Here is a 25,526-nt window from a genome sequence, read left to right as displayed (position 1 = left end):
AGCAGTAATTTAAAGTTGCTATGTGCATTGATTATTTATACCCTTACATAAAACTCCAGTCTCTCTGTGCAGCACACCAGCCTTGATAAACTGTGTATGTTAAATCACAATCTCCAAATATGTGGACAGAATCTCCAGGCGAATATTGTAGGTTTTTTTAATATATATATGGAGAGATAGATCCACTCTTTGGTAGTGACTTGTTTGGTTCAAGTGCATCTCTAAATCACACTATACATATAAATAATAAATAAGGGAGGCTCATATCCTTAATATTATTCTCATGTCTTATTAAACTAATATTTCAAAAAACTTTTATTTTTCCTTTAGTTGCAGGTCACCGCTAAAGTTAAAAAAAAAATTACAATCCAGCTCTGATGCTTCACAGGAAGAATGCAAGAGTCCCTGGTAAAGCACAGGCATGAATGATTATTCTAATTGCCTGGAGATGCCTTCTGAGAGATGGAATAATTAAGCGGTGAGATGATTGAGACCTTCGACACCTTTGTCTGTGTTCCCCCTCAGGCCCCCCCTCCCAGGCACAGAGAAGAAAAGGACCATTTTCTGAAAGCGTGTTTTATTTTTCCCTTCATCACTATGAACATTTTATTTGATTTCTTGCCACGAAAATCTTTCACTGCATCTGGGCGATTTCTTATGGCCCTTTGTGCACAGCTTTCCTTCAGAAGAGGGAGCAGCACCGCCGGTAAGGCTTAGGGATCTGGGCAGAGCCGGGATGACTAACGGGCAGGCGAGTGCGCTGCTAATGCCTCTGGGAAAGCCAGGCTGCACGGCCGCTGAGACCAACGGTGCCTGCCTGTGCACGCATGTGCACGCGTGTGCACCACGGCACCTGCCCAGGCTGCCCACCTACACGTGCAGGTCCCTCGCTGCTGCTGCGTGCGTTGGCCTGGACCTGCTGCGCACCCGCCTGCCAGCAGCTGTGGCTCCCTGCATGCAGGCACCCAGCGAACGCTGTCAGTGCCCGGCCTGCGCACGGGCCGGCTGCTCACAACGTGCAAGTGCACGACAGCGTTCACCCGCCTTCAGGCGGCACGTCACCTCCGGCTTGCCTTCCCGCTCGGAACCGCGGGTTATTGATTGCTGACCTGCGAAGCCCCACGCTATGTTTGTGCAGCACTGTCAGCTCGGGGGTGGCTACAATGCTGTAGGTAAGCTGACGGCATCACTGAGGAAACTGAAATGGCAAATCTCCAGGCTGCGGTTTTCAAAGAGCCCCCAGGGCCGCGTGCATACGGCAGCGGCACGGCGGGGCCATGGCCATGCCAGGGGAATCGTGGGGAAGCCTGCAGCACCTCGGGCAGCTGGGCACAGCATGCCAGGAGCAGGAGTGAAAACACCTGCAGGACTCAGAAGGTGATTTCTTGGCTCAGTGAGGCCGCTGGGGAGGCAGTCGACGGCACTCAGCTGCGGCCAAGTCAAAGGCAGCCACGGCGTTTGCTTGGGAGGTGATGCACGAGCGCACGCTCAGGGATGGGCACAGCTCTGCCAGTCAGACCAGGAGTAAACATAATGCATCAAAATTTACTGGAAATTAACATCCCAAACATCTGCTGGAGCAGGGAGTAGTTTGGCAGGTGACTGTCACCGGGGGAGCCTGGCACGGCTGTGGGTGAGCTGGGTCTGGGGCTCAGCACGTCCCGTGCTGCTCACGGCTGGGCCCTGCCTGGCACAGCGCTTGGAAAGGATTCACCAACCCCGGCACCGCCAGGGCGTTGGCTTCCATCTGTTTCGGTCTCTACAGCAAGGAGGTTTGCAGGGGAAGGTAAAACATGCTGTTAAGCCAAGTGAATGCAGTTGGAAAAATAGTGACAGTGCCAGGGTTTGCAAGTGATGCTTCAGGGCAGGCATGGGACGGCTTGATTCTCACTCTGCAGGTGCCCAGTGATGCTTTGGCACATCGCGTCACACAGAGCCACCGTCGCTGGGGATGAAGCAGGCACTGGGTGACACCTGGGGGTGTTTCTGTCCTGCTCCTGCGGGCAGCGCCCTGTGCAGCACCGGCTCTGCAGGACTGGTGGCCACCAGCACCAGCACTGGGAGTGGGGAGGCAGAGCCCTGCCAAGCCCGCAGCTTGGACCCCCTGGGCAAGGGATGAGGGTGGCTCCCACCACACAGCTGGCCAGCTGAGCTGCTGGGGGGCCCTGGCTGGGCCGCCTCTGTCAGTAAATGCGAGCTGGTCAGAAGCAAGATGTTTTGTAGGAACACGTTGCCTTTGACAAAAAATTGTTCCGAAAGAAAAATTGGGGATGGGGGGGAAGTTTTTCTGATAAGGTCAAAACATTCAGCCTCAACCTTTTCAGAGCAGAACGTTTCAATTTTCCACTTTAGCCTGACATTTTGTTTCAATTTTGTACTAAAAATCTAAATAAAATAAAAATCTGGACATAAAAGTTTAAGTTTTCCTGAAATAAGTAATTTATGTTAACCTGAAATTAGACTTTTCACACAATTTTGTTCTGCAGAAGATTCTGGAACGGTCTCACCTCCTCCCATTCAGGAACTGGCTCCTCTTCCAGCCCACTTTTAACTGCTCTCTCGAATGGTGAGGTCTGGCTTTCTGTTTTGCACTGGTTTATTGCCTGGTGAAAGGGTCTCCTATTTCCCATGGAGTTTGCTATTTTTACTGTAATGTAAGTAACAAAATTTATAATAATACATGATAATATTATTGAGAGACATATAAGCCCCAGTTAGAATTGCACTCGTGACAGTAAAACAGCTAAGAGCTTCCAGAAGAGACAGATACAAACCTGGATAGTGCTTCAGCCTCAGCTGTCTGCAGCTTGTCAGAGTGATGATACTGCAGTGCCGATAGTCATTTGCATAACCTTTTAAAATGAGGTTTGTTTACTACCGTCCCCCTGCTATAATTGCAGGGTATAGGATGCTTTCCCTAGAAATGGGCACATTAACTGCTCTGCCTTCCCAACTCAGCCTTGTGAATCATAGAAACAGAGAATTGTTTAGGTTGGAAAAGACCTTAAAGATCATCAAGTCCAACCAGTAACCCATCACTGCCAAGTCCAGCACAGAACCATGTCCCTGAGTGCCACATCTACACATCTTTTAAATCCCTTCAGTCCAGGGGTGGAGGCTCACCACCTCCCTGGGCAGCCTGTTCCAATGCTTGACAGCCTTTTTGGTGAAGAAATTTTTCCTAATATCCAATCTAAACCTCCCCTGGTGCACCTTGAAACCGTTTCCTCTTGTCCTATTGCTTGTTAGTGGGAGAAGGGACAGCCACTCCGTATACGTAAGCAGGCACCCTAAATCACAAGTGATCGCCTCACGCAGAAAGCTGTGTGAGAGGACAACACACAGCTGGGGTGCGGCATCACGTCCTCATGTGTGTGCGGTTTGGGCAGTTTCTTCAGTGATAGGCAGTGCTGTTACATGATAAAACCTGAAATCGCTTTATTAGGCGCCATGTGCTGACTCTGGTGACTTATTCCAGTGCTGTGACTCCAAAGAGTGGACATTACAGCAGGTAATTGTCTGCTCCCACCATGTCTCTCTCCTGAAGCAGGGCAGTGTGCAGCGCACCTACAGTCCTCACTGCTCCAGGCTCTCTGTGATGCTCATGACCAGTCCAATTAAAAATCTTTATCCATTACAGAACCTTCAAAACTCTCCGTTAAACCTAAAAAGTTTCGCTAGTTAGCAGACAGAGCTGATTCTGGTGTTCCCAAGACAGAAACCATCAGCTTCATCAGTGCTAGAACACAGACCACCCAGCCAGCTTGGCTCCTCCTTGTCCCACCAAGTGCCACAGTCCCGTGTTCAGCAAAAAATGCTCCTGTTGGGGTGAAGCAGCATCCTTCAGGTTAACAAGGAGCCCGAGGACACTGCTCAAATGCCTCTGACACAGAGATCCTCTCCCAAGTCAAAAGCTACAGAGAACACACAGAGCAGACGAACACGGCTACCACAGCGCATGAACAAACGGCAGCATCTGGCTGCCTGCTCTCCAAAAGCCCGTGGCAGGGTGCCACAAGCTCAGGTTCTGTGCCCAAGCGGCACACAGCTATCGCACCACGTGGTGTCTGAGTCACGAGGGAGCTGCGGCCAGGGCACAGGGAACTCGCTGCCAGTGAGTGGGGCAGCAGCAGCTGAGACTGAAGGAGAAAATGTTCAGTGTTGGCATTGGGCAAAGTCCGGTGGCTGCTCTCTGCCCGACTGCAGTTTGGAGCACCATTGCCCCAGGTGCTGCCTGGACATGGAGTGGTGACCCCTGGGCTAACACAAGGCCACGGCAGCAGCTGGCAACGGTGTATGGCAGGGTGGGTGCTGTGGCCGGGGATGGCCAGTGGGCCCGGCATAAGCAGTGCCTCGGGGAGCAAGGCAGGAGGTGGGGACAGAGCCAGTGTGAGCCCTTGGCAGTGCTGGGACCCCCATGGCTCAGCTTGCAGTCTCAGTGCAGAGGCTGCCAGAATATCAGCAGTTTCATATGAAAAGGGTCTTATCTTTTTCTTCTAGATAATAACAAGTTGCTTCCATGGTTGGGATATCCAAGGGTGTAGAAATTGCCTCTCCTGGTCTTCTGCGAGGTTTCACACCCATAAAACTCGGTGCAGGGCAAGAGGCAAACGCTGCCCAGAGCCCCTGCTTGGGGAGCCAGGTGTGAGCAGGGGGCTTGGGGCTCAGGTGGGGTCAGTCTATGGCACTGGTCTGAGCCCCTTGTGCTCCTCCTTCTCCAGCACAGCCGCCTGGTCCGCAGGTGTCGCTGGCTCAAGCAGGAGAGGAATCGCACGTTGGAAGCACTGAGTGCTGCTTTTTGCACAGCGGTGGTTGCCGCCAGGCTGGCTGCAAGTGCTGGGCTCCCTGGGTGTTGTCCCCCTCCCCTAGCCTGGTGAGGCTGTCGGCGTGGTGACATGAGAACAATACTTTATGTAAATAACTTCCAAGCAGAGTTACTCATTATTAATGCAGACAGTTCCGAAGGCGAAAGCAAACAGCATTTGGCAGCAAGAACTTTTAATGAGAATGTCATTAAGGAATTCAGACTGTGAACCACAAAGTGATTCCTGGTGCACCCGGCTGACTTCTCTGCCTTCCCGTTTCTTTCCTGTCCACTAAACATAAAAATGTCATTTGTTTTTATAACCCCAGAATCCAGGCTTTCTCTCTCTCCTTTTATTAACCAATTTATTAGCAGGACAAGAGCAGCCAGCTGGAGTTGGAGGGCAGTGCCCTATGAACCCTTTTTTTGCAATCACCCTAATTATTTATTGCTATCAGACATCAGTGTTTCTATAAATTAAACCTTCTCTTCCCAAAGCTGCCCCATGGGTTTAAATCAATATCGTGCATCTCACATAATACACGATTATTAATAAGCAATGGTTTGAGATCATTCTGCATAACATTACTCCTTAGTCTGGCGTGTGCTAAAACGAGGGGGAGCGCGGTGGGTGGGAAGAGGCAGAGCGAGCCGTGGCGTGGGGGAATGTGCCACTGCCCACGGGGCTGGCGTGGCCTCAGGAACCACATCAGCCCTGAAACCAAAGTAAAATCTGGGATTTGGAATGGTCAGAGAACAGCGTTTCTGGTCTATGGAACATACCGGCACCTTAAAATCCATTTTCCTTGTGAATTGGGGAAAAACTTGAATATTCACCATGGAAGAGGAAAAAACCAAACCCACCAAACCTTAATTTAGAAGCATCTGAGCTGCCTTCTTGATAATCTTACATTGTTTCATTATGTATAAAAATATTATCAAATACAATAGGCTATATATTGTTTCATTATGTATAAAAATATTATCAAATACAATAGGCTATATATTATAATGCTAAATATTTAATATTATATGCAATTTTAAGCAAAAGTAATTTAAGTAAGAACAGTGAATGTATTTATTTTTAATATTTTACCTTATCAAATCAAAATGTTCAACCAACTCTAAAAAGAAAAAAAATTGTTTAATCTTTCTCCCATCAAAGGTGTCATCAAAACTGACATCCCCATGATGTCATTTCAATGAAAATGCTTTCCCTGATGGAAAACTGCTCTCCTTAAAAAAAAAAAAAAAAAAAGACAGAAAGAAAAGAAAAAGTGTTGCTGCCCTCTGCACAGCTGCCTGAGGGCTCAGCCGCGTGGTGGTGGGATGGTGGGCTTTGCTCCTTCCAGAGGAGGGCTGGGTGCTTCAGCCTAGACTGGCTGGCATGCTAATTTTTAATCAGTACTTCTGTGCTGTTATTTGCACTGCAGGCAGAATAAGTTTTACCTGCCAGGATTTGCAGGGACAACGAACGCAGGCAGTAGAACACGGGCGGCCAGGCCGGGCCAGCTCACAGGCTGCATGCACTGGTGCTGAGCCGGAGGTCCCCATGCCTGCCTGGCCCTGGCCTGGCGCTGGCAGCAGGAACATGTACGTGCTCCCGCTTCTTCTTCCTTCGCTTTTAGATTTAATCGTTTGCATGAGAAATATAAATATCATTCCCGTGTCATTACTGACTGGGCTGTGGCCCAAACAGTGGCGATAAAGGGGTTGTAGCCGTGCAGGTGTTGGCTGTAAGTGCGCAGCCATATTTCACTGTTTCTATTTGCTGCTGATTGCAACTTTCCAGGGCACGGGAATGGCCCCGCTTCCCTCCCTCCCTGCTGTGAATCATCCCAGGGTTTGCTTTGTCTCGCTCCTCCAAGGGCTGCTTTTGCCTTTGCTTCTCATCTACTCATCGGACTTGTTACACAGAGAGATCTAAATGCAAACTGTTTCCAGCAATCACGCAGATGAACTCTAGGACATGGAAAACAAAGTCGTCTGTTTCTGTATTGTCAGGCTGAAGAGCTGCAGCACTGCAGGATGCATTACTGCTGGTGCTTTCCTGGTGGTCCTCAGCAAGAAACACCCCGTTTGCTAGAAAAAAACCCACCTGCCTGGAAATGGTGCTGGCGCAGAGCAGGCAACTCTGTGGCTTCCTCTGGCATCTTTATAAAATCATAAACAAATTACAAGATGGGTTTTCATTAGGATAGTCACAATTTTTTAAAAAAATTAATCTCGTCCAACCCGGTATCCTTTCCTTCAAATCTCTCTGGATGTAGTTTTTATTTATCTATGTTTTAATGGAGATCTTTATCTTTTCAACTGAGACATTTTCATTTACCATTTATTACAACTTTGAGCCGAGATTTCCGCACAGAGCTGGGCGGTGGCCCCTTCCCCAGCCAGGGGGCTCCCCGGAACAGCACTCGAACGGGGCTGGGGGCTGGGGGGGACCCGGGGAGGAGCCAGGGGTGCGGAGGAGGGGACTGGGGGTGTGGGAGGGTTCCAGGGATGTGTCTGGGGAGGGAGGAGGGGCGTGATGGGGTCTGGGTGTCCCAGGGGTCCCGCGGGGGTGTCTAGGCGTGCTGGCGGTTCCCGGGAGTCTGGGGGAAGTCTGGGGGTTCCGGTAGTTCCGGGAGGTCCCGGGCGGGTCTGGGGCACCGGTGGCTCCCGGCGGTGCCGGGAGGGTTCCACAGCCGCGGCCTCGCAGCGAGCGGCGGCGGCCTCCGACAGCGCCACCTGGTGGTCGCTGGCCGCCACGCACGGCGCGGGGACACGCAGGGTGGGCGCTGGGGACGCGGGGGGAAGACGGGGCGTGCGGGGACGGGGGACAGGCCGCGCGTGGGGCACCGCACACACGGACCTGCTGCATGGCGGCAATGCCTTATGCTCCTCCTTCCTACATCCCTCTCCTCCTCCTCTGCCCTCCTCCTCTCCCTTCTCTCTCCTCCTCTGCCTCCCGCCTCTCTCTTCCCTCTCCTCTCCTCTCAGTTCTGTCTCCTCCTCCTCCTCTCCCTTCCCTCCCTGCTCTTTTCTTTCTGTTCTTTCTTCAGTCGAGATTAATTAGTGGGTCATTTCTTCCAGGGAGCTGGAGGCTCTGCCCAGCCATCGCTTGGGCTGCTGCCAGTGTTTCATTGTGACCGTTCTGCAAATCCCATCTGTAGCAGACTAGGAACGAAAAGAGCCTGTTTGAAACACTCAGAGATTTTGCCCCTGAAATGGATTGCACAGTCTTTTCAAGGGCATCTTCAGGAGTCACAATTATTAGCATAAATACCACATGCAAATCGAAAAGGAGCCTCCACAGCTCTGCTGCAAGAGTTGTTCTCTCCGGCACAATGCACAGCACGATCACTGTTTGGGAACAGCCCTGCATTCACTAGCAGTCAAAAAAACAACTTTTTCTTGTTAAAAATAATTATATCTTGTCAAGTTTGCTGGCATCTGCAAAATATCTGTTAATCTAAATTATATGATACTTAAAGAGCAGAACTGGAAGCTGTACTGATGGTAATTTTTTCCTCACACTTTTAGAAACGGAATTAACCTGTTCATACAGTCTGCACTCCACTTGTGAAGAGCTGCAGGAGATATAGGAGATATAGGAGCCAGCCTTTCATGGAGGTTGGTACCAGCCCTGCTCCCCACATGACACCGGTCCTAGCTCAAAGCATCACCTTAAAAAAAGCCTCATCCCTGCTGAGCAGTCCAGGCTGGGGGTCCATTGTTGTGGCCTTTGCCCGCAGTGGGGCCCAGCAGTGGCCACAGCTGGGGCAGAGCTCCCTGCCGCTGGGCTGCCCCCCCATCACTGCCCCAGCCCGAGCCGCCGTCTCTGGGCTCTGCAGGGGGAACCTCAGCAGGTACCACAGGAAAATGCCCAGCCCCACAATCCCAAAGTGCCTCTCAGTGTGGGGACCTCCCCAGGCTGGTGGGGCTGTATTTGTTCATCCTTGACAGACTCAGGAATTTAAATGTGGATCTCTTGATTTTGGCAGACCAAGTAAGCATGGGCAATAGCAAAATGTATTCCACCTCCTTTCTGCTGTGCTGCAAACACTGTTCCCTGTCCAGAACTTCTGGGGCACTGCCGGTGCATCTGCTGGTGAGTGTCTAAATATCAAGGAGGTCTCCAGACATGAGAAGAATCCTTTGGGGAGCCTCAGGTCTCTCCCCTTCTGCTTCTGCTGACTGGGGAGAGCCACTGTATGTGCAAAGTCAGGGTGCCTGGAACATAAAGGCTCTGGCAGTAGCAGGAATGGATGAAAATACCTGGTGCTACTTGGTGAGTCCTGACAAGCTGGTGCACACGTGCCAGGGAAGCAGAAGCTGGGAAGAACCAAAGAGAGGAATGTGGCGACAAGCAGATTAAAAACACAAAGCCGCCCAAGCCATGCACAGCCACTGGGACTGCGCTGCGAAGAGCAAGCGCTGCTGCCCCGAGCAGGCTGCAGCTGACTACCAGTGACACATCCCGGGCTGCCTCCACAGCAGCACAATGAGCCCTGGCACAGCCACCAGCCTCCTGGCACTTCTGCTCTCCAGCTCTATCTGCACTCGCACATCTGTGCCACCACCACTGCGTGCCAGCTGGGGGGAGAGCCAGCCCTGCCACTGAGCAACATCCGCAGTCGCCATCCTCCTGGGCTCCTGCTATGCACAACACATTATTTAGCAGCTGAGGCCAAAAGCTTTTCCCGGTCTGAAAGGATGGGAGAGCTTTCCAAGCGTGCTAAGGCTGGATGTGCCCCGTCCTAGAGTGCAGGCAGGGGCTGTGCTGCAGCACGCGTGCGGGCCAGAGTCAGAGAGAGGTGTGGGCAGGGGGAGCAGGGCATTGGCTTCTGCACGCTACTCGTTATCAAAACCTGTGAGACATTTGTTAGCTTGTTAGCACTCCTGTGCTGGATGGCTGCTCACGGGCTGGCACGAGGGCGCAGGCATGTGGCTGTGGCACTCCAGTGGTGCAGGCTGCTCTGAGTGCAGCGGTGCTGGGCACCTGGAGCTGGGGGCATTTGTCTTCTCCCAGTGCTCCAGGGGCAGCAGCCTGCAGACCAGCTTGCTCTCCCCACTTTGTGGTCATCGTCTGTGAAGGAAGAGAAAGCAGAACCAGCCACTCCCTCCTTAACTGTTGGAGATGTCTGAGGGATGTGTAGGATTCGGGTCCATCCTTTGAGGATGCTCGCCAGAAGCGAGAGACACTGCAGACCCAGAGGAGAGCCCTTGCCTAAAGGAGCTTGCACTCACCAGTTTTCTGCCGTGTTTTTTCCCATCCGTGTACAGCCATGGGGTGGGCTGCTATCACAATGTGAACCAAGCTGCCAGCAATGTAAAGGGATGCAGAAGCCAAATTTGAGGCATGGTGCAGCTCTCCAGGGTAAAGGCGTGCATGGTCAGAGCGTTGTGGAGTGCCCTTAAATTCCTCATTGACACTCAGCTGTCACAGAGCAACATCATGGGGAAACCTTCCAGCGAGTGCCAGGAGCCTCCCATTGTGCCAGGGATGGCCAGGCCTCAAGCTGTTCATGGCAGTACCTGCAGCTGGATGACAACCATGCCATGTGGGCAGCCAGAGGGGCAGTGCCTGGCTGAAGCCGGCACAGCAGCTCCCCTTGGTGTTGGCACCTCATACTTCCTCAGTCCTGCTGTCCCCCAGGTCCCACCAAACACAAACCCCAGTACCTGGCACCCATGCCTGCCCTTGAGAGAGCAGCAGACCACCAGTGGTCCCATCACCTGGGACTGCTGAGGTGGCCCAGGGTCAGAGAGAAGCACAAGGTGATGAAGGCTCATCAGACAGCGAAAGGCATCTGGGCAGGATGTGGGATGGGCTTAACAGGCAGCAAAGGGATGAGATGTCTATGGGATGGATGTGAGTCAGGGCTGGGCAGGCAGCCCCCAGCACCATGAAACGCCCTTTCCAGGCAGAGCTGCCCGAGGGCGTAAGCGCCACCCTCACATGGCTGCCCAAGGTAAGAAGAAACAGGTCCCCAAGGAATGGGCAACGGGCACCAGCGTTTTGTCCTCAGCAGCGCCGGTGGCAGCGCAGTGCCAGGCTGAGCTGTGCATGGAGCCGAGGGCAGCGTGGCGGCAGCGCTGGCCCGAGCCCTGCTGCGGCTGGCGAGACAGCGGTGAGTGACAGCAAACACCAGCGCCGCACCAAGAGGCAGAGCGGGCTGTGACAAACACTCACTAGAAAATAATAAAGTGGCAAAATAATTCTGCATCGGACACACTTACCAGAGCATAAAGAGTCTGAAAAGGAGACAACATCTTGTATCATCTATCTTCCTTAAATACCCAAGCTGTGACAAAGTGGAAAGCAAAATTATGATGAATGATTGGACATATTTAGTCTGTACCTGTGCTCTTTAACTAGGCCTGGTGAAATGGGTGCTAATGAAAAGCAGAACACCTACCAAAAAGAGGAGATTTCATTGAAAACAAGTCTTTATTACAAATTGGCACTTCGTTTTCATAAAGTGCATAATGAAGGTGCATATTGTGACATAAATTAAAACAGGCAAGTGATGGGTCAGCACTGCAAAACATTACACAAAGACAAATCACCAGTGAGCCCTCGACAATGGCTGTATCTCATTTACAATTTTTCGAGTACATTTTCAGATTGTGAGGGAACACGGCTAGGTTTTGTTCATAAACGGCATGCCATCATTTATTTTACTGCCTCATTTGAATATGATGAATACTGTAGCCCTTTATTTGTTCACAACAACCAAATAATTGTAGATCCATGGGTTTCTGGGCAATTAATCACATTTTTTTTCCTCCAACAATCCACTATAAACATGACATTGAACAACAAAGTACATTAACCTCTGCTTTGCACAAAAACTTTGCTTATTTAAACACCACAAGGGTATCAGCTCCTGTTCTCCTTCAGGATGGATCCCAATGTGCCACCATGCACTCTCCTCATGGGCCCAGTGGGACAGCCCTCGCCCACAGCCCCTGGGATGCGGTGGAGGGGTGAGCATCCCACCCCGCACCAGCTCCCCAGGGGGACGGCAACTCTTGGGGACATGCCCATGTCACAACTACAGCACTGGCACAGCCACACTGTGACGCTTTCTGCCATCTCGGAGTGACGCTAAAAACACGACAGCCCCCTCGGCTCAGCCCAGGGCTGTGCTGGGTGCGAGCGGGGCTGGTGCAGAGCTGGGTTACATGCGGGGAGATGGCAGCTCTCAGGTGATGTACCAGGCACCGGGTGGTTTCTAAACAGCATCTGATAAATGTAGCTGTGCTCACAGCTTGGGAATCCCACAGTCGCTTACAAGGAGCTGGTTCCTCCTAACTGCCGGTGGCCAAGCTGCCACGTCCTTTGGGCAATGGGCACATGGACGGCCATGGCAAAGCCAGCCTCGGTGCCTGCTCCTGGCAGACATCATGTGCTTCCCTGGGAGCAGGACAGCCACAGGGATAGCAGCCTGTTTGGGATGCTGGGAATCATGTGAGGTTCTTCTGCTTGCGTGATGAAGGCTCTTCCTTCGAGGCGTGCATTAGTTGTGGGCAGGATCGTTACAGTGAGTTTCCTGACTCCAAAGAAGTTGGCAAAAAAGTCAGTGACTCAGATGACCTCTTTCTAAAAAAAAAAAAATTCCTGAAATGAGAAGGCTTTCTGGCGCACAGCCCCAGCTCAGCCAGCACAGGGGCGAGCCCAGGCAGCCCTACCCCATGGCCAGCCTGTGTCACCCCCAGGACGGTCCCGCGAGGCTGTTCCGTTCCCACCACAGCTGCTGCAGGGTGAGGAGGCCCCATTGCCGTGTCTGTACATCCAGGTGTCCCCCCGTTCTGCTGGGTTTCAGGTGATCCCCACCCAGCCCCAGCAGTGGCATGAGGGGCTCATGGCGAGGGGGGGCTGCCTGGAACCCACCCACTCTGCTGTGTTAAACCAGAACATATTTTTCTTCCATGTTGCTGTTATTCTTAACATTTTGAAAAATCCTGTTTGTGGTTTGTGGGTTATTTTAATCTACCACTGGGGATAGAGCCTGCCTGTAAAAAAATGGGAGTGCAGCCACTGTTAAGCCATGAAAAGCAGTGACTGGACCGTTATCTAACACTGTTGTAAGGTTACTATTTATCTAGAGCAACTGAAGTTGGCACTCACATCTGGCGCCTGGTACTTAGTGCAATTATTTATGATTTCCACCAAGATTTAAAAGCTCATCGCCGGCCTTGTAATGCAGTAACTGATTGCACTGCTAATGTAATTAAGAAAAGATTATGATGTCCACGTGGCACACCAGATGGTGGCATTCATAGCAATCGGCACACACAACTGGCAGACAACTGCACAAGGGCAGCAAGGCACAGGCAGCTGGAGCGCTTCGTTTTGTACCCTCTGCTCGCAGGCGAGGGAAGGTTTCACACTGCTCCTTGTATGGGGCCACTGCCCTGCTGCCGTGTTCCCTTATGCACCCTTGGACTGGGGTTGCAGTTGTGCAGAGCACCCGTGCACATTTCTGCATGGCGGGTGAATGGGACAGCCTATGTGCAAGGAGGTCGCTCTTGGTGGGTACACGCATCCTCTGCTAACACGTACCCACATCTTGCACAAGCCCATCCTCATTACACCTGTGAAACCATTTGGTAGGAGCGGTCTCCAGTTTGCTGCTCATCATCATTTCCATCCAAAATGTCTCCTGGGAAATGGTGACTCTTTCAGCTCCCCATGGTGTTGGGGGGAATGAACCTGACTTCTTGAGCAAGCACGGACAGCATTGTGATGCTACCACTGGCCAGGGAACCCTGCGGTGGGAAGGCATGAGCATCTCTACAGAGCAGCACCAGGCTGTGGAGGTCCATCCTTGCTATGGTCATGCTATGGAGTCCTTAAAAAGAATAAAGACACCATGAGGCAGGTGCTGAAGGCATTTCTGCCTGTAGGAAGAGGGAGTTTGGTCCTGTGACTCCCATGCTAACTCCTGTGCCAACTGGGACTGGCCCAACTGCAATAGACCCAGGTTTGATCCACTGTTTCTCCGGCCCAAATACTCAGGCAGCAGGAAGGGAAGCTACAGGCTAGGCTCAAAACGAGAAAGTTTGAAACCTACTCATCCATTTTGACAGCTGATGGTGGGATTTAGGGAGAATTGTACTTCCACTTAAATGGGAGGTTTCTGGCTAACAGTGGGAGTCAGGTCACTGTGGAAAATGCATCACTACACATTTTGGGGGTGAACCCAGGGAAAGCACTGCTGCTTCATGCACTGCTGACCTGGCTTGTGGAGCTCAGGACTGGGAGGTGTTCCAGAGGCTGGTTCAGGAAGCAGGCAGAGGGCAGGGGCCTGGCTGGCCTTCCCCAGACAGCTTTCCACACATCCATCCTCCTGGGACAGAGACTCTTCTCCCATACAGCGGTGAATTTAACTCCTGCAAAAGGAGAGTTCTATCGTGCAGCTCCAAGGGATTGCCTTGTTTGGGGACCGTGCCAGGCTGGGCCAGGAGTGCCTGCCTTCTCCAGGATTTTGCATTCCCCATGAGCGGGAGAGGCTTGTCCCTGACATTGCTGGATCCATTATTCAGGATTAATGCCCATTTGCTTGTTGCACCTTCTGTTGTGGAGATAATGCTGCAGCTTTGATTTGCTTCCAGCAGGGCAATGGAGAAAGCAGAGTTAATATTGTGTCAGACCAGAGAGGAGCACTTTTTCCTGGAAGCAGCAATGTATGCAAGGAGCTTGTGTCACCGAAAGCCCATTCAACATCATGCGTCGCCTTCCTTGCTATTGCGTGTGAATTTATAATAAAGTGGCTGTGACTCATTCACTCTCGGTAGTGCAGCTGACATAAGTAAATACGCAGGCTGTAACCTCGCTGGAGATTTTATACCATCTGTATTTACAACATGAATATTTCAGAAAATTTGACATTTTGGAGACTTCTGTCTTCCAGGTTTAGTGACGATGAGTATTTGGGTCAGGAGTGCTGCAGGTTCACAAGTAGCATCCTGTCAATAATTTAATGCTCCAAGAGCTAAGCAGCGCTAGCAGGACGCACACCGGCACTGCAGGGTTTGTTGGCTCATTGAGCCGACACAGCTCTGAAGCAACATAAAAACAGTTTTTGATCTCTTGCTGCTGGCCTCTGCCTGAAAAGCATAAAGCAGGAGGCAACTCTGTGGCAGCTATTCTGCTAATGTCACTGTAATACGGATGCTGTTTTACTGTCACTTTTAAGACAAAAACAGCAATACATGGGGCAGGATAGGACAAGGCATTTCTCAGCCCTTTCTCCTGCTGTCCAGGTACATGAGCTGCCCGGGCAGCCCCCTGAGTGCTGGGAGATGCTGAACGACTGCATCCTCTGTTAAATGCCCACAGGACCTCATGCTCAGGCAGCCGCTCTCTCTTCCAGTTGCTGCCCAGAGCCGAGCTGGCACTGCCAGAGCGCAGTGGGAATCCCACCCACCAGGACAACTCAGGGACTTTGCAAAGTTTTGTCTACAATTAGTTTAGGTGTTTTTTACAGACACAGGGTCAGAGCCTCCTGTCACTGTGTCACTAGAGAGGGCAAGCAGGGTGCCCTGAGTATAGCTGTAGTTGGGTTTCCTTTGGTGAGCTGTCACAGCAACACCCAACAGCCTGTGTCACACTGAGAACAAGCACAGGTCATCACACCTGTGGGAGATGGCAGCATTTCCTGGGAAGCTCCACCCAGAACCTAGGGCACTAATTGCCCTAATGGCCCTGACCAGCCCCATCTGGGATGCCCACACACCCCCCCACGGGCCCAGGAGCCCACCTAAGCTCAGCTCCAGGCCCTCAGCCCCCACCTGAGCTACGCTGCCTGAGGGGGCCCAGCCCCTCACCGACCCCGCAGACCCTCACCAGCCGGCCGGCTTGGCTTGGGTCCTGCCTCATCCCCACGGACCCGGCCAGCAGCCGCTGCACCTGACCTGTGGGTTGGCTTCCCCGCCTGGCCTCGGGCCTGTCCCATCCCATGGGCTTGCCGGGTGGTCCGGGTGGGGGTGTTGGCCCTGGCTGTGGCCAGCCCCCCCTCACCTCGCTCCAGTACTGTGAGGGGCTTCTGGCGGGGAGGATACCTGCCCACAACCTCAGCAGAGCTCCAGCACCTCCACGTGTGCACATGCTTACACATGTGTGCACAAGCTTGCACAAGAGCTTGCTGCGCTGCTGCAGCTGGGAGCTCTCTGCTATTCCCCCAGGCCAGAGAGACCTGTTCCCCGCCCCGCTGAGCCCTGGCAAGATGCTTGTTGGTGCCTGTTGTGGGCATCCAGGCTGGTGCGGCGCTGCGACTGATGCACCAGTTCCTCCCCTCCTCGGAGGGCAGGGTAGTGCCGGCAGCAGAAACAGAACAGCCAAGAAATGAAATATGAGACAAGTTGCTGTAATAAATCCCACAATTACCCAAGAGACAGAGGGAGCAGAGCATCCTGCAACAAGATCTTTGACAGAAAAAGAAGAAACTCTGTGAACAGGCCTTCCTGTTAAACTCAGGTGAGATTTTTTTTCTCTGTTATAAAACACTGTTCTTAAAATATTTACATTGAGAAAATGCACCACTTTCCATATGAAAGCTATGCTTGGCACAAGCATCCTCTCTGCTAGAGAGGAGCTGGAAGAGCCCTTCTCTTTATAATGTCAGCTCATTATCGTGTTGTTGAAGCACATTATACACCCTGAAAGCAAAGCTCTGGCTTTGTTGAACCTCCCTTTGGTTAGCAAGAAATTGATGGTTTTGGCACTAGGGGAGCAGTCCTGCTTCAGAAACGTCTGCAGGATGAGGATGCGCTTTGAGGAAAGTGCAGGTCTGTAATTGTGGAACAAATCCCTTCAAACTTACGTAGGAGTAAACTCAAAGCTAGAAAGAAAATAAAATGGGATGTCAAATTATGTATTCAAAAAATGGCTTCTCATTAGTGATGCTGGGTGAGCTGTAGATTCTCCCATCACATGATACCCATCCTCTTGTACTTGCCAGCAATGCAGAAACCTTTCTGAGGGAACTGGCTGATGCGCTTCACTTTGGCTTTATCTCCCTCCTTGTAAGGATTGTTAAATGTGTTTTCCTGAAGGGATCCTACAGATATGATGTTTTAAGTATCAATAAAGCTGGGAGGACATTAAGCAGGTGCTGAGTGTGCAGCTTCTTCCCTGCCACTGCTGTAGCTGCCCGCACAGGAGGCTCTGCCTGCGGTCGCACCATGGTGGGACTCGGAACAGCTCAGCAGAGTCAGGGCTTCTGCTTCAGCCACTGGCTGTGGTGGGTTTAGGTTTTACCATGGAGACCCCACTTCTGAGCTCATACCCCAATTTCTGGTCCTTTGCTGTGTAATTCATCTGGCTGGATCCTGACTTTGCCCAAGGCTTCTGTGATGCCTTGGGGTGGTGACCTTGTGTTTGGGGACAGCCAGGAGAGGCTGAGGAGGCTCTCGCTGTTCCTGTGGCCTCGTCATTAAGGATACTTCAATTGCAATTTTTCTGATCTCCCAGTGATACTGTAATTGTCCAGTTACGACCGACTTTGGCATCGTTATCTACACTGAGTCCTGTCAGATGGATGAGAAACTCACTGGGGTGCTAATATGCACAAGCTGCAGTAGCCAAGGAGCCAAGCAGCACTGTCTAATGCTGCCAGCTGGCCTGGGAATTTCAATGGAGGGAGCGGACATGCTCTTGCAGGAGGGGTTGGGACGGGGCCCTCGGCGTTACCCAGTGCTGCTGCACTTCTGCACATGCTGCAATGATAGGAAGCAGGGCAGGGGGAATGGCTTGGGGCTGGAACAGGGGCATTAATTCTTTGGCTGCAGCTTAACCAGTGTGTGAATTGTTTCAGTTTAAGAGGAATGAAGGGTGCTGGCTGTGGCCCTGCTTTGAAGAGTTTGAAGACTAGAGCTGTTTTGGGGGTGCTGCATGGCTAAATGGAGGAGGGGCTGCACCTAGGAAAAGTCTTGCAAAGTCAGCTGAACTGTTACCGACTTCCCAGTGCCGCCTGCCAAATGGTCACCTATTAACTTACTCACTGGCATTCCTTCCTGCAAACACCCGGTCATCTGAGTGCTGTTTGCTGTCAGTGTGTTCCTGGGACAACAGCTCTGCAGCCCTAATAGCCACTTTCCGTGGATTTTGCCTGCATGTATCTGCAGGGAAGGCTTTGTCAAAGCCATAAGCAGTGTGCTGCTCTGTGCAGCTCCCTCTGCCCTGCCAGCAGCACGAATGGCACAGACCTGGGGCAGCGCTGCAGGACAGTGCCCACCCCCAGCAAGGAAGCCAGGCAAGCAGTAACATTTCATCAGAGGAGGTCTGCAAAGAAAACATTATTTCCTCAAATGTGTTCATTGTTCAAAATTATTCAAGCAAAGGTTTCCATCTCACTGTGGCTATTATTCATAATCTGAGGATCTGGATGTGTGGCTCTCCTTGGTAATTAAGCCACATGGAGTTTGTTCTGCCCCCTATTTAGGCAGAACAGCAGTTGTACCTCAGTCCTGGGGTGTTCCTGCAGAACAAACAGGGCTGGTCCTGGCTGCAGGGCCTTGAAATGGGGCTCACTAAGCCAGGCTTCAGGCTTGTGCCATTAAATGGTGCCATTGCCCTGTGCACCTCTGTTGGTGGCTTCCCGTGACCCAGGCAGGTCTCAGGATGCTTTGGGCTCTGGTTCCCTTGTCGTAGAAGGGGGCTGGTGAAAGTCCTTCCTCCTGGATTCCTGGATGATCTCCTCAGATTAGGAATGTCTTGAACTTTTTCACAGCGGGGAGGGGTGTAAGGCTGAATTCAAGCCCTGGCTGGAGCAGTTACTGGACGCTATGTACTTCGCAACTATCACTAGCAGTGGGGTTGTGCAGTGGTGTTCCATCTATCATACCTGAAATGGGGACTATAATACAAATATGAGGACTTGCCTATACAGTATCAGTGCTCTTTAGTAACAGCTATGGGACAGGAAAGTAAGTGGGAAATAAAACAAGGAATAGTGCCTTTTCCAGATCACTTCATCTGTTTGAGTGGATCCCTGAAACAACAGTTCAGAGCAATTTTCTGCCAAGGTTATTTTGGTAACTTTCCAGACACTGCTCACTCACGTCTGGTGAGTGTGATGCTCCAAGCAGCAAATATACTTGCAAACAATATTTTCCTAAATGTGTGTGGCAAGAAAGGAGGAAGTCTGCTGCCAGCAAGAGCCAGTTCCCATGCAAGGTCCTGGAAAAGTGCTGGCAGGCACCAGCAGGACACTAAACTGTGCAACTGGGTAAGTGCCTCCCCTGCACCCACAGCCAATGTGTTTTGGGGTGTCTGATGATCCGCTTCTTAGGAAGAGGAGTCAGAGCTGCAGCCCAGGACCCAGCTGAGCACAGCCAGCCCCGGTCTCCTGCTTACCTCCACCCAATGTCTGCCAGGCTCTGAGCCCACCCACCTGCAGCGAGGGTGCAGGCATCATCCAAGGGTACCCAGCCCCACAGCTGCATGTGCCCCACAACTGTGCACATCCCCTGGGGGATGGGACTTGCCCTCCCTGCAGGAGCCTGCCAAAGCAGGGATGCAGCAGCAGTGGCTCCTGTTGGGGCTGTCTGACTGCAACAGGCAGATATGCGGGCTCCTTTGGGACTGCCATTGAGTCAGTGACCCTACAGCCGTTCCTGTAATTCAGGAGCTGGTTAAGCATGTGCTTGAGACTGAACGCTTGTTTTTAGTGCTTTGCTGACCTGGGGCGAAGTGAGGAGCTGATAACACTATACAGCGTTTGCCTTTGGTGTGCAGGCTCCTGCATGAGTTGCAGCATCTCCTCAGGACTCTGCTTATGCTGCAATGGGAGCTGCAACAGAGCATGGGAGCGAGCTGCCTGTTATTTCCATTCTGCTGGAGGTCCACCCACCTTCGAGGTCCAAGGTGGTGGTCCTGCACCCAGGGGACCTTGTCCATGAGATAGGACCAAAGTCAGAACATAAACACCGACGAGGACACATTGTTCAGCAAACAGGGCTGTTTATTCCCCATGCTGATACACTGGCCAGGCAATCCCTGTCTGGAGCAGGCTGGCTCTCAGCCTTCCCCAGGCAGGGGTCTGCCTGAGCACGCTCAGCACCCTTCCCCAGGCTCTCCAGCACCCACCACTCCTGGTCCCCAGGGACCAGCCTGGGATCCTCACCTCTGGTGCTGCCAGTGCCAGCATTGCCCTCGGTGGCAGGAGGGGGACAGGCAGTACCTGCCCGCGAGGGCTCTGGGAGCAGTGTGGGGGCCTCAACACGGGGTTTGCCATGGTTGGGAAATTTATGAACAATTCATAAATGTGTTTTACAGACAGCTGTTAGTATGTGCTGAGCAATACTCATTCTGTCAAGGAAAACTAGTTACAGGGTTATAGCCAGGCCACTTAAATATTATGATCCATAATATATAAATAGTGGGCCGAGAGCGGCTGCTGCTTTGTGCTGTAAAGAGCCCTGTGCATGCTGCAATCCTGCAGTGGCTGAAGGTGTCTGCAAGCCATGTATTCACACAGGCAATTGGTGCTTCTAAAAAACACTTTCTATCCCATCCTGAGGTCACGCAGCATGCTTGCTAATTAAGCTGCAGGCTGCCACAGCTGGGATTGGAGGGGAGGGTGAGGCCAGAAGCTGGGAGAGGTTTAATGCGGGTGGGCAACAGACCTCGGAGCTGTGCCGCCAGCCATGGGCTCAGGCCTCCAGCCTGCCACTTGAGATTTGCATGCATTGCCCCAAAGCCAAAAAGATGTGGTGATGCTGTGTGCCTTTTCACTCTTCAGCTTAAATTAAGAAATTATGTCTTTTAACCTTGGCTGAAGTCACATGCTCCCTCAGTGTTGTGGCCAGACCAAACTGAAAGGGACAGAAGAGTCAGTGCTGCTGTTGCAAGGAGCCAAAAATGCAGCTCGGAGGTGAGGGCTACTGGACTATCAAGTATCTGCCTGGCCATGGCATGCCTGGTCCAGCTGGTGAGGAGCTCTGCTTGGGCTGCAGCCTGGCCTGCCAGTGGTAACGTGCACCAAGGTGCATCAGACAGCCAAAAATGAGGACTGCAGCAGTAAAATAGTGAGCTATTTTCCCTACAGGAAATATTACACAGCCTCGTTGAACAAGAACAAAAGATTAGATCTTATTCAAACCAAAATGAAACGCAAAAATGCTGTGAAACCTAGTGGGTGGTCTGGGGGTTTCTGACTACAGTGAGCTCCTGAAATATCCCTGCATCTCTTCTCAGGATCATGTTGCTACCTGAAGTGATTCAAAGATCTCCTTATGAAAAAGCACCCCCCATGCATCCCAGTAGAAAGCAGGTGCCTACTGCACAGTTTGCAAGTCTTTAAAAACCTCTGGAGTGGTTTATTTGCTTTGGTTAAGAACTTGCCACTATTTTAAACCTAGTGGTTTAGCTCTACTGTTATCTATCTGCTGCTAGGGCAGTGGCATGCCCCAGGCTCTGGGTATCACTGAGGAATAGAAGGATGGAGGTTCACTAACTCTAGGGGTTTCTGGCAAACCTTGCCTGGGTGTTGTTAGAGACAAAACCACCCAGAGCCTTTTCAGGGTGGGCTTGGTCTGCAGCTGCACACTTCCCTCATTCTCCCTGTCAGCTGCTGTCCTTCAAAACACCCTAGCAATTGGGGATAGGTGTCTAATGGGGATAGATAGAAAGCCATGCCTTTCCCACTTAGAGGTGCCTGAATTTAAGGAGATATGAGGACCTTTGAATTTCTTTTAGAATAATCAAAACTTAAAATAGAAATATAGAAGGGAAATTGTAGCTGAAAAGAGACATTTTGGTGCACTAAGTTAGAGCAGGTGAAACCTACCTCCAAGAAACCTTAAAACCAGGCAGCAGCTGAGCCTTGACCTGCAGCAGCTCCAGCACAAAATTAAACTCTAGGCTGATTTTTCTCTAAAGGCAAGCATGGAAAAAATGGTGCATGCAGCAATATTTCACTGCCGTGCTAAATGTGGCTACAGAGAGATGAATTCCTGCAGCATAAAGGATTTTAAACAAACAAGGGCTTGCTTGAGCTTACAGTCAGGATGAAGATGCAGGATCCTTTACAGGTTGTCATAGTGTTTCCCCATGCAAACTGGGATCCTTTTTTGATGGTGAAGCCCGACCAGCACTTGCCAGGAGTTCCTGCTCCCCCTTGGGAGCAGCACATGAAGCAGAGCTGGGCCAGTGCCCCTGTGCTAGCCCGCAGTACTGCACATCCCCATCCTGGCACCAGCACAGCACCCAACACCTATGCTGTGCCTTACTGAGCAAGCTCAGAGTGGTGCATCGCAGACAGCAGTTCAGCACAGATTTTGCTTATAATAAATGAGGACTCTGTATTTTTTTCTGTTCTCTATGGGAAGCATAGAAACCTGTGCTATGCTGCTCTTCCAAAGTGTTGTCTGGGAATGGACAGATTTTACTCTTACGTTATGCTTGAAATGTAAAGAGGGTGGTGGGGCTCAACTTAAATCTCTTAGCTCAGCCTCTCACCTAGGAGCAGATTCAGCTGCTCACTCAATGTGCTTTGGGACTGAAGACACCACAACACAGGCTCTGCCCTCCTGCATGAACAGCCACAGCCCCTTCCATGCCATCTCTCCCCATGGAGATGACAAGGTGCAGGCGCAATGAGTAGGACCTTGCTGTGGCCAGCACAGGAGGGGATGAGCTTGCCAGCTGCAGTGCTCGCCTTCCTCCGGAGTGGCTGCAGGAACAGGTCCCTGGGCATCTTCACCACTGCTGCAAATGCTGCCAGCAATCCACTGTGAGGTGTGAAGCAGTGCTGTCCCCAGCATCAAGCCCCAAGGAGTGCCACCAGTAGTTGCCACCCTTCCAGCTAAGCTGTGCTGCTGTGGCTGAACAGAGTCGAGTAACACAAAAGGAGCACGACCCACACCGCTAACAATCCCAGCTAGCACACACATTTATTTGGAAGGATGCAAATTCTGGCATCCATCCACTCGAGGATGAGCGAGCTGTGTTTGTCCAGCCATAGCTCCAGTACCGTAGCCAAGACTGACTTAAATTCCTCCTATTCAGCCTCCTGAAAACAAGACACTGGTACAAACTGGACAGCATGTACGTGACCACAGAACTCGTGAGAAAAGACATGCTCTGAATAAACAGAAGTAAACAAATGCATTTTGAAAAAGATTTATGTAAAATATTCAGAGGAAAACATTATACTTGCAAATACTTATGCTTTTGAGTAACTTTACACTGGTAGATTAACCAACTCCAGTATAGTTATTCATGTACCTAATACCAAGTGTACAAGTATTTGCTGATTCAGAGCCTGTGCTTATGCTCTGTGAAAGAGCACAATGGTGCCTTTCCCCAGCCTCCAAACTCTGCCAAGGTTTAAAGGTCTCCATAAGCAGAAGCGCTGAGCACTTGCCCTGAGCTGTGCAGGCCTGCCTGGCTGCAGCAGAGACGTTCGCTCCCTTGGGCAGCACGGTGCTTGCTTCGGGCAGCTTCTTGAGGGTAAAACTGAAGCAGCAGCTAAACTGTGCTGGAAAGTGACTGTCTCTTTGGAAAAAACGTTATTGCAGATCATGCCACAGACATGTTGGGATATATGTTTGCAGTGAATCTTAGAATATTTTGTGGATACTAAGCAGCAATTAGAGTCTTCCTTTGGAATCAATTCATTTCCTATCGCCGTGGTAGCAGGGAGGATCTTATTGAAACTCTAGGATTTTTAATATTATTACACTAAAGACTCTCTCAGTATCAGCATCTCCATGGGGGAGCATTAGCACACTGTAATGTGTAACAACTTCTCCAGTTCAGGAAATCTTGTTGTATTTGTAATAGGGCATTAGGGGCATATATTATGTATGGGACATATATTTCTCATTTCCACCAGGCATCATCTTTCCTTCTCTCTAAATTACTCTCCAAATCAAAAAAATGCATTGTATTCCTTATCACTATATATATATATATATTAATTTTTTTTTTTTAAATCTTTGGATCCAGAAGCCACTACCAGCCATCAGGGCTGTATGCGGTAGAAGCCAGAAAGTCTTGGTCGAACAGTAGGGGAATACAGCTGTAGCTAAGAATACCCAGTTATTACCGTGGTTCAGCAAGCACCAGTCAAAAATGCTTTACTGGGGAGAAGCACCAGCCAGAAGAGGAGGAAAGTTCGGTCCCCTCCCAGGGTTGTACCCAGGGTTCTGCTACTGCAGAACACTTTGCTTTATGGACAGGCATACAAAAACACTAGTGCAAACATTATTCTCTAGGCAAGCCTCTCAAACACTAACTAATAAAAGCTCATAGTGTTTCTCTTGATAAGAAGTCTGACCACACCAGGATGAAGAGCAAGGGCCTAGAACAACCCTGAGGATCAAACCCAAGAACTCCCCTGGGCCTTAGCTGTAACCAACTCCACAGGCACCTCAGCAACTACTGACCAGCCACTGCTGGGCTCATGGGAAACTCTCGGTCAGCTGAGCATCTACCTACCTCAATGAGAGCCAGATAGATGCAAATGCAGCCCGGAGACACCCGTGGAAGAAAAGAGAAGGGCTGTTTGCTCAACTGTTCCTGCTCAGTTCAGCCTGGCTACGGGGATATACCTAGAGAGTTCAAATAGGATGGAAGCAGCAGCTAGCCAGGCAGGAAAAGAACAGGCTGGACAGAGCTACTCAATAGATGACTAAACCTGAACAAGAAGAAAGTGGGAGAGGGGAATAAAACAGGGAATTAGTAGTGTAGTTAAAGGCAGAATATCAGACAAGGAATCACCCTATAACAACAGTGATGGACCTCCATTTAAGCGCATCACCCTTTCAGGTGGTACCTGATTTTGTCAGGTCAAAAGGGGACAAGTGGGAGCAAATCTGGAGCGAGATCTTTTTCCTTTTTTTAAATCACAGAGGCCAAGTTTCCAGCACAAAGGAAACCATGGTTCTGATCAGGCATGTCATGGAAAATAAAGGAAACCAGCTCTAGAAAGGATGCAGGAGACAAACTTACCTGGTCTGTGCCCCAAGGGAACAGCCGAGTAATGTCTGATAAGCGCTTTTAGGAGGGCTTTCAACTTGACCAGTGATAAAAACTCACCAGGCTATGTTTCGTGCCTTTGCTATTGTGAAGTTTTTCACTGTACCTTTGCCAAATCTCTTGCTGCACTTCACACCCATCACTTCTGAGTTTATCACAAAGGACAGGGAAAACAGGTTACTGCTCTCCTCTTTGATTCATCTACAAATTAATGCTTTCCTCCCTCCTTTATTTCATTCTTCACACCGGGATTTCTTTTTCTTTAAATTAGCAGCTCCAGCTCTTTCAGTCTCACATCAAAGGCAACCCCTGCACCAATCTTGCTGCTTTCCAGATTATCAGTGATGACCTTCCTTGAGGTAAGGTGCTCAAAACTAAATGCAGGACAGCTGCAGGATTAGTTCATGTGATTATGGCTACAGGCCATGCTACTGTTCCAGGTTATGCTGTGATTTGCATCACCTGCTAATTCAGTTAAGCGCACTCTCAATTTCATCACTGGCACGTGATAACGTTGAGCAGAACCAGACTCAGCAGACCTTCAGGTCAGGATATGTTGCATGCTGCAAGTGGACCCCTAACGGCTGTTGGTCACCCAGCCAGCATGCTAGCCCTGCCCTCCCTGGGCTGTGTTTGCTTAGTTTGTTTTCCAGATGGCGGTGAGGGAGCATCGAGGACCTTACTGAAGCCAAGGGAGCTCCCAACACTGCTTATCCCCTAACCCCTGGGACTTGAGAAGAAAAC

This window comes from Falco cherrug, chromosome 9 (genome assembly GCF_023634085.1).
Source record: "Falco cherrug isolate bFalChe1 chromosome 9, bFalChe1.pri, whole genome shotgun sequence".
Lineage (NCBI taxonomy): Eukaryota > Metazoa > Chordata > Aves > Falconiformes > Falconidae > Falco > Falco cherrug.
This window is presented reverse-complemented; position numbering follows the sequence as displayed.